This window comes from Cucumis melo, chromosome 5 (genome assembly GCF_025177605.1).
Source record: "Cucumis melo cultivar AY chromosome 5, USDA_Cmelo_AY_1.0, whole genome shotgun sequence".
NCBI lineage: Eukaryota > Viridiplantae > Streptophyta > Magnoliopsida > Cucurbitales > Cucurbitaceae > Cucumis > Cucumis melo.
The window spans coordinates 23,168,539-23,179,337 of record NC_066861.1 but is presented as its reverse complement, the minus strand read 5'-3'; the positions used below and the strand labels follow the sequence as shown (position 1 = coordinate 23,179,337).

Sequence of the window (10,799 nt, the reverse complement as noted above, 5' to 3'; positions counted from 1 at the left end):
ATCAAATTTTTGTATTTCCCGACGGTTAAACGTTGTTATAAGTCTTTAATTAATTCATAGTATGAGTTACAAGTTTAATTATGTGTTGATGTAACGACCCAATTTTCCGAACTAAGCTGAGGTCACTACTTACTGCTAAGACTCGACAGTAAAACCCACAAACTCATAAAGACCTGTTTACGATTCATTAAAATATTCAAAATGTAACAAAAACAGTTTCGGGCCCTATTTTAGATCACTTTCCAAAAGTTCCAAAACATAGTCCATGAAGTCATCAAAACAAAACAGCAAAACAGATGTTCTAACCATGACTCCATTTAATAATTAAAAAGAAATAGAAATAACAAATACATTAAGCGGAAGCATAAAAAAACTAGACATGTTCATATGACCTTCAAGCATCCTTCTTGCCTCTCGTCGGTCTGCCCCTCGCGTTACCTTTACCTGAAAAAAAAAATTAAAGAGGAAAGAGTGAGTATAGAATATACCCAGTAAGGGACCCACTACTGGGCCTGTTAGGGTAATAACAGTTAGCTTCCTATTAAGGGGTACCCTATATAAACAGTCAAGTGGTTCTGTAGAACGCACACATCAAACAGACTAGTGATCCCGTTGGATACACATATCAGTCTAGTGATTCCGAAGGATACAAGTATCAATCTAGTGATCCCGAAGGATGCACATATCAGTCGAGTGATCTCGAAGGATGGACATATCAGTCGAGGAATCCCGAAGGATGTCGTACCTGCAAGGTACACTACCCCATAGATAAAGCTAACTGTTACCCCTCAGTCCATACTAAACCGTCTACAACAGTCACATCACAATATCGTTCAAGCTAATGGCTCAGTTTATAAGCTTAGTCAGTCAAACAGTTTAGGTTTAGTCAACAGTCTCATCAGTCGCTATACATATATCTAACCCACACGATACTGTCATCTTATCTAAGCCCTGTCAACGAATCAATCATCGCTAAGTAAATACACCTGACAATCATTTCGTCTCAGTCCAAATGCTACCATATCTACAAGTAAACTATATTATGCATAACGTCTATATAATGCTTAACGTTCCTATTCAGTCTACAGCACAGTCCATCAGCAAATACACAAATTTACACATGAGGTTGCCGAACCCTTAGTCCATCAACGACATAACTCGATAATAAGCAGCCCAACAACATACTTCAACTATATATATAACATCAAGATTTTCATAATCCATCGACATTATTATTTCAGTTAACAGCACGACCCATCAACATAACTAAATTACAAAGAACATACGAGCATCTGTACTCCATCGGCAGAAGATCCCATTCACATATATATGTATATAAGCTACTATTAACAATCATGTCACCAAGAGTGCATACTAGTGATGTTTTCTAAGCATACATGCAACAGTCAATTCAGTACAGATGCTATTGTATAATCTTCATATGGGTTACTATGTTTCTAGTCTCGGTCTGGGGTCCAGTAGTAAGAAATCTCTTACCTGAGATGTAGCTAAAATTCTTGTTCAAGTTAGTGTCCAAATGAATCCACATAAACACAAATATAAGGATTTAAATGATGACACCATCAAAATCTATATTTAAAACGCTCAAGGCAACATCCACAGACTTACCCAAGTAGAGGAGAGTTGACTCCAAACTACTAGGGGTGTACATAAGCCGGGTTGGGCTGGGTTGGAGAAAAAATGTGGACCAACCCAAAGTGACCGGGTTGGCAAAATTTGAACCCTATCGGTTCAATATTCAAGGGTCAACCCAACCCAACCCAACCCTAAAAATTCGGGTTGGGTCGGGTTGGTCTTTTTTTTTAATTATATTGTATTTTAAAATTTTATATTGGTAAGAATTTAATTTTCACCATTTTCATAGTCTTTCAACCCAAATTTTCATATTCTTTTCAAATTTGAAGTCTACAATAATATTCATTCAAAAGTTCACAATCATTAAAAAAAATTAATCACACAAAATAGCAATGTCCATTAAAATTTAAAAATACATTCAAAAATTCAAAATCATACAAAAATTAATAATCACATGAAATAGGAATATCAATAATGTCTAATAATGTCCATTCAAATTGAAAAATGATTCAAAAGTTCAAAATTAAATAATGTCTACTAAAAATACATTAATATGTTCAAGGTTCAATAAAAAACTATTCCAATTTGGCCTCCACAATGTGCCACGACAATGATGATTTTGGGTGATGGTTCTTCTGAAAAAATTATTTCAATTTTTTCTTCTCTTCAAGATATAGTTGATATATATCTCTAGCTATTGTTACTCTCGATGGAACATCAAACTTAGGACATGCAATACTACAAAAGTGTCTAAAACCCTTACTCTCAACAAATCTGAATGACAACTCATTCATAATTATCATCTTAGCACATGCTAGTCTACATGATGATTGGCTAAACAATGTAGTCACAAAATTACTAGCATTGGCTCCCTTCCCATCATTTTTAGGTACAAGAGTTAAGGTGGTTTGTTCTTTACTTTCTTCTCTGTATAGGTACTTTTTACATTGATTTCTTAAATGCTTCCACAAAGTGCTAGTTCCACAACTATTACTATCACATGCATAATCCTTGCTACAATAGTTACACTTGCACCTAGCTCCGTCTTTAGCACTTGCTTCCATTTTTGTGAAATGATCCCACACGGAAGAAGTTTGTTGATTAGGTCTCTTTCTTTTAGACTTGGGAGGTAGAGGTGGTACATGTTGTGTAGTTTGGCTTGTATTAGGAGGGGGAGGAGGAAGGGGAGAAGGCATTTCATTGTTACCAGTAGCACTCGCATTCTCACTACTGCTATCCATCTATATAAAAATAAATGAAATCAGCATCTAATTAACATTCCAATTAAACTTTAAACATCAACATACACCAATTAAATATATACATATGTAATTCCAACACCAACATATAATGAAAAGAAAGTGTTAACCATCAAAATATTTAACTTACCGTAAAGTTAAACAAGGGTGATTCCGCAGTATCTGAAACCGTGTCCGTGGTGACGAGTTTTAAAGAAACTCAAATATAAATATTTGAGACACTGTTAAAAGAAAGTGAAAAAAAAAGTATTATAGCTAGGATCAATCAAATATAAAAACCTCGAGTTATAAGAAAGTCATAGCTTAAGACAAAGTTCCTAATTTAGGGACCAAAATGATTAATATACACAATAATCAATATAACCATGGACCAAAATGACTCCTCAAATTTATATAAGCATTAGAACTTAAAACTTACATGATTGTATAACTATCCAACTAAACCCGTAATTTTTAGATGAATTTATAATGACACACAACCTTTTGGCACCTCTCCAATTGATAAAATACAGTACTTTAGTTAATTTAATAATGATGTTCTGCATTTAGAAGGTGACCAAAATTAGTGTTTCCGAGATGCATACAGGCAGGCCTTCTCATCACTCACTCAGCAACAAACAGCAATGTAACAATACAAGAATGGGACTTTGGACTATATATCAATTAACCCAAAATCTTACTCTTTAATTGAAAAGAAAAATAGAGTCAAAGACAGTAAATCTTCTACCTTCGTTATCCCCCAAACCACTATTTTATAAACACTTCTAAATATTCAATTCCACACAGTACTCTCATAAGTCATAAGCCACCCCTCAAATAAAATCATCTACAAAGGATTTTTCTATGTGTGATTAGAATTAATAAGCTGAAAATAATAATAATAATACAGACTGAGGTTTGGACAAAATATTGCAGTATTTTTCAAAGCAAAAAAAAAACAATTAGAAAAAAAAATGAAAGTTAGGTCAGATGGGAACAATGAACAAACCTTGTACAAAACAAGATGAAGAACCCGACAAAGCAAGATGAAGAACCCAGAATGTGAAGTCCGTATAACTTGCGATCTGAATGTGCAGTTGAACTTGCAATTGGAAAGCCGTCGGAATGTGTCGTGCCGTCGAACTTAAATGTGCAAAGGCTGCCGGAATGTAAGGGTCGCCGAAATCTTAACGGCTATCGCCGAAGGGATTACGAAATGTGTCGAACTGTCGAAGGGATTGAATGCGCTAAAAGGGGATGGGGCGACGACGAACGCGAAACAAAATGGAACGCTCAACGCTGAAATGGAAATGGAAATGTTAATTTAGGTTTTTTTTTTCTATATATATATATATATATATATATATATATATATATATATATATATATATATACCCCTAAACCGGGTTGGGTTGGGTCAACCCGGCCCTTAATTTCCCAACCCGGTAACTCGACCCATCTTTTTTTTTTTTCAATTTTTTAACCCAACCCAACCTAAAACATAATTTAACCCAACCCAACCCTTACGGTTTGGGTTGGGTAGTCCAGGTTGGTCGGGTTACGGAATTTTTTGAATACCCCTACAAACTACACTTGCCGTAAAACCCAAGAATTAGAGCGTCACCTCTTTAAACACCTTCAAGGATCAAAAGATAACCCAACCAATAAGTCCAAAATTTTGTTCCAACATTTATACTCGAATCAACTATAGATAACATTAGGAACTCATTAAATTGTCCTTACCAAAACTCAGTGGGACTCAGCGCGGATGGAAATGGCTTAAGTGGCTCGGTGAACAGAGATCGGCTTGGAAAATCGGCTTGGGTTGGGAGGAAAATCAGCTCGGGTCGGCTCAAGTCAGCTCGGCTCGACTCGGTTCGTGGCTCGACTCGTCTCGATTTGGCTTAGTTTATGGCTCGACTCTGCTCGGACGGTTTGGCTTCACGCGGCTTGAAGAAATCAGGTGTTGAGTCGGTTTGGGCGCGACGCGAACCGTTTGAAATAGGCGTACATGAACCGCTGGCTTTCGAGGGAACGATGACAAGCGAAGAAGCAGCGGCTGATTGATGCACGGACAGTGAAGAACGACAAGGATGGAGACGGAGGAGCCGACGACACGTTCGACTGAGGGCAGCAACAGCTGACAGATGACTGTGCTTCAAGGAGAGACGACGAGCGGCGACAGATCTGGCTTCGCGTCTTCGCGGTTGTGATGGTTGAAGAAGGGGAAGAAAAAGGTTGAAGGCGACCGGCGACTGGGTAACTCTGGATGGGTGACGCGAGGTGGTCTTCAGCGTGCTTGAACGGGGAAGAACGAAGATGGGGGCTAGGGTGACTGTTGTTGGTTGTGGAGGGAGAAGAAAAAGAAGGGGGGTCGTGTTGCGCGCGTGGAGAGGAAGGAGATTTAGGTTTTATTTTAATACATACATACATATATATATATATATATATATATATATATATATTAAATAATAATAATAATATAAAATTCATATTATATTATTATTTGATTAGTTTATATTATATCATATTATTAAAATTTACACCCTTTATTTTCTTTTTCTTTTCTCTTCTAAACTAAATAAATTTTAAAACACAATTTTTTTATTCTCAAAATTAATATAAAATGTTAAAAATTTACCTAAAAATTCTGGGCGTTACGGTTGATCTATAAACTTTGAAAAATAATACGGGAACTTACACTTATGGCAAATATAAAATTAAAATTGAGCTCATGACTCAACACTACTTGAAAATTGCATGAATGAAAATTTAAAAGTCCAACCCAAATGAAAAATTATCGGATTACCAAAATGTCCGCACAGTAAAAAATGCTTCCTAAATTGGATATTGTTAGAATATCAGTGGGCCAATCTTAGGAAGTGTACAAAATATTTTATTAAACGAACGTTCTTAGTGTAAAAGATATTCTTTTAATTAAAAGTTTATCTCAAGATATTATCTTTGAAAGATTTGGTGGCTCAAGATTTTGTCTTCCCTTTTGTAGAAAATAGCAGTATCTAGGGTTCCTATTTATTTTGTGTTCATCGGCATTTTGGTGAGTATGCAGAAAATTGAAGGGCGATTCGTATCCTTATGAAGCAATTGAACATGATTCAGATTCAAATTGAAATTATTGTGCCTAGTAGTATTCATGATTCAGATTGCTTTTAATTGTTGTGATTTAGCTTCAGAAGCATCATTAATTATTTGAGAGTAATCGGCCACCCTTGCGATGGCCTTTGTCTGGACTTATAAAATTTGATAGTGTTGTATACACTATAGACCCGAGCTCCGACCCGTCTTGCATGGATCCCTTTTAGTGTTTTTTCTAATAAAAAGGTTGGAATAGTCGGACGGATTGGGGCTGGAAAATCAAGCATACTTAATGCTTTATTTCGTATTGTTGAACTAGAAACAGAAAGAATATTCATTGATGGTTTTGATATTGCAAAATTTGGATTGTGGGATTTGAGAAAAGTTGTTGGGATTATAGCAGTCACTTTTTCTTTTTTCAGGTAAAGGGTGACCATATTTAATCATTTTGGTTTCTTAGGTCCCGTTTGGGTAAGCCTGATTGGTTTTTGTAAATTTAGTTTTTTTAACACTTCTTTCACTTGGGAGTTTTTGGCTTAGATATGTTCTTTTTACTGATGTTTTAAAAAATTAGTACAAGTATTCAAAATTAAAATAAAAAGGTTGTTTTTAAAAGTTTTGCTTATATTTTTAGAACTTTAGTCAAGAAGAATTCATTTATTGTACATAATAAAAGTCATGGAAAAAAATGAGGAGGAAATAGTCTTAGTTTTTAAAAACCAAAAACTTAAGAAAGATAAAGGGTTAACAAATTGGGTTATAGTTATAGCGTTTTTTTTTTTTTTTTCGTTTTTCTCATTGTATGGTTTTGTTTTATGTAGGAAGTGTTAGGTTTAATCTAGATCCATTCCAAGAACACACGGACGTTGATCTTTGGGAAGTTCATGAGAGGGAACTCTTAAAGGATTTCATAAGAACGAATACGTTGGGCTTGGATGCTGAGGTATGTTTCATTTCGCTCGACTTTTATGAAAAATAATTTATGTGTGTGGAATTTGATAGTAGTTTAAGTCAGATGATTCTTTTTATTTAAATTCTTTGGTCAATTTGATAGTTTAACTTTTTCAGAAGATTGCCTTAGACTTTGGTTTGTATTGTAACATGTGAAATTGATTTGCTGGAAACTTTGCTCCATTTTAATTTGTTGGATTCTTTGTATTGATTTATATAATAATATTAATGTTGAAAAGAAAAAGGAAATTTTGATTTGGATCTTTCTTGTATGTAACAAGTAGTAAAAACAACATTTGATTATGTACCCATTTTTATGAAATATTGCAAATATATAAATTTTTTGTTTTTAATTTTTATAAAAAGGAAAAAAAAAACTTATTGACCCATTAATTTGGTAGGACAGCTTTCAATTTATTATACTAAATTAAATTTCAACACAGTTTGGGATGAGCTTTATTTCCTTGATTAAATTTTTGCCTTCAATAATTTTTTGGATCGACATTATTTCCTTAATTAAATTTTTTTAGTAAACTTGCAAACTGGATTTGGGATGGCCATATTGTAAGGAAAGAATATATGGACAAATTTAGTAATAATTGATTTTTGTGATTGCATTTCAAGGGAGATTTATTTTTAATAATGTATTTTTAAAAACTATTGTCAAAAATTAGGTAGAAGGCAGACTATGGACAAAAATAGAGTGATTTGGGCAAAATTGTGTACCAACTTTACTTGGAGGTCGTAGACGGGATCCACGACTTCAATCCGTGAACCTCAGAGTTTTGTTTTCTCACATTATTTAATATATATAGATATATAATTTTAATATTTAATATAGTGTGGATCCCACACCTTTTTAACATATTTAATATATATATATAAATTTAATATTTAATAAATTGTGGACCCTACCCCTTTTATATATATATAATAATTAATATATATATTAAATATTCAAAATTTCAAATTTCAATTTTAGAAAATATATTTCTTATAAAATATTTTTTCAAATTCCAATTTTTAATTTTTAAAAATTAATTTTCTCATTAATTATCTTTTCAAATTTCAAATATCAATCTTCAATTTTTTTAAAAAAAGATATATATTAACAAAATATATTATTAAATATTTAAATCTCCAAATTTCAAATTTAAAATATATATTTTCTTATTAAATATTTCAAAATTCTAATTTTCAATTTTAAAAAATGATCTTTCCAATTTTCAAATTCCAATATCTATAAATTCTTATATATTTTCGATCTCCAAATATATTTTTGAAAATTATAATTTGGAGATTTAAATATTTAATAACATATTTTGTTAATATATATCTTTTTTAAAAAAATTGAAGATTGGTATTTGAAATTTGGAAAGATAATTAATGAAAAAAATTATTTTTAAAAATTGAAAATTGGAATTTGAAAAAATATTTAATAAGAAAGTTATTTTTTAAAATTGAAATTTGAAATTTTAATATAAATATATTAATTATCTTAACAATAAAATGTGGGGTCCACAATATTTAAATATTAAATATATATATACTAAATATTTTAAAAGGGTGTGGGGTCTACGATATATTAAATATTAAAATATATATATATACATAAATTAAATAAAAAAATGAAGTTGTTAAAATCTTAGAACATATATTAGGAAGGTTATGATAGGGGTTGCTAGACCTCTATACGTCGAAATTAATTACACAAATCCATAACACAGATTAATTATATTAGAGAAACTCTGATAAGAACGCAAGTATTGAAATATAATTGTTTGCACTTTTTTACTTATATTTATGTTTCAATTTCACAAACCGTTAATTTAGACCTATTTTTTATTCTTTTCTTTTTTTTTTATGTAGAGGACATCTCAAGAAGTATGATGACTAGACTCGATAAGTAGATCTCCCATTTACGCACAATTTATCGAAGCTCTAAATGGTGTATCAACCATTCGTGCATACAAAGCTTATGATAGGATTGTTGAAACCAATGGAAAATCTATGGACAATAACATTAAGATTTAGCCTTGTGATGATAAGTGGAAACCAATGGCTAGCCATTCGCTTACAAACTGTGGGAGCTCTAATGATTTGGCTTACAGCAACTTTTGCAGTGATGGGGAATAGCAAAGAAAAAACCAACAAGCATTTGCATCCACCATGGACTTCTAATTACAAATGTTTTAACTATTACTTCTTTGTTGACAGATGTACTCACACTTGAAAGTATGTTTGAAAATAGTTTAAACTCGGTCAAGCGCATTGGGAGGTATATAGATTTAGCTTCGGAAGCACCATCAATTATCGAGAGCAATCGACCGCCGTCGGGATGGCCTTCGTTTGGAGTTATAAAATTTTATAGTGTTGTATTACGCTATAGACTCGAGCTCTGACTCGTCTTCATGGGATCTCTTTTAGTGTTTTTTGTAATGAAAAATGTTGGAATCGTTGGATGGGCTGGGGCTGGAAAATCAAGCATACTTAATGCTACTTAATGCTTTATTTCGGATTGTTGAACTAGAAATAGGAAGAATATTCATTGATGGTTTGGATATTGCAAAATTTGAATTGTGGGATTTGAGAAAAGTTGTTGGGATTATGCCAATCACCTGTTCTTTTTTTCAGGTAAAGGATGTGATCATATTTAATCATCTTGGTTTCTTAGGTCTCGTTCGGATAAGTCTAATTGGTTTTTGTAAATTTAGTTTTGTTAACACATCTTTCACCCGTGAGTTTCTGGCTTAGACATATTCTTTTTACTGATGTTTTAAAAAATTAGTACAAGTATTCAAAATTAAAATAAAAAGATAGTTTTTAAAAGTTTGCTTATATTTTTAGAACTTTACTTAAGAATAATACAATTATTGTACTTAAGAAAGATAAAGGTCATGGTAAAAAATGAAGAGAAAATAGTCTCAATTCTTAAAAACCAAAAACTTAAGAAAGATAAAGGGTTAACCAATTGGGTTATAGTTATAGCGTTTTCTTTCATTTTTCTCATTGTATTGTTTTGTTTTATGTAGGAAGTGTTAGGTTTAATCTAGATCCATTCCAAGAACACGCTGACATTAATCTTTGTTTTACGTTGTGCTTGGATGTTGAGGTATGTTTCATTGCGATCGACTTTTGTGAGAAATAATTTATGTGTGGAATTTGATAGCAGTCTAAGTTGGATGATTGTTTATTTAAATTTTTTGGTCAATTTGATAGTCTAACTTTTTCCTAAGATTGCCTTAGGCTTTGGTTTGTTTTGTAACTTGTAAAATTGATTTGCCGGAAACTTTGCTCCATTTTGTTGGATTCTTTGTATTGAATTCTTAATATTAGGATATATGCATGAAACTTTGTAACTAAAATTATTAGAGTTGGGTTATAATTAATCTGGTTGAGAGGCCGTTTCTTCCCCATTTTCTGCTCTCAAGCTGTCGAATTGAATCAACGAATTGATTGTAGCTCGGCCTTTGATAGCATTGTAATTCATAATTCTTTGCATTTTCTAGCTAAGCCTCTTGCTAAGTGAAACACACTTTGGTCGTGTCAAATATATTTGAATAACTTCTTTAGATGCTTATCAAGATTACAACTACCGTTCTTTAGGCTCAGCCACTTTTTAATTAGAAACAAATTAAAGGAAAGTGTGCATACAAAATAAAATATACGTCTCTTATACCTGAGATGATTGTGTAAGACACCTAAGTTTTTCTGGCATGTTTTTGCTCAACACTCCGACACTTGTTGGGACACATATCAAACATTTAGTTTTTTTTTCAACAAAAAATACCTTCTCATTAATATAATAATAATAAATAGAAATATAAATACACAAAGGATAAAATCTTTGAAGTGTAGCCACCTAATTTTATCCTACATTTTTTATTATTCTTTAAAATATTAATTGTAGCAATGGTT

At 32.3% G+C, this 10,799-nt stretch overlaps 1 pseudogene; it reads left to right on the top strand.

Annotated features, from left to right (window-relative positions):
- The first annotated feature begins 5,153 nt into the window (after positions 1-5,153).
- Positions 5,154-9,283, top strand: LOC127149580 (ABC transporter C family member 2-like; annotated as a pseudogene).
- Positions 9,284-10,799: the final 1,516 nt, after the last annotated feature.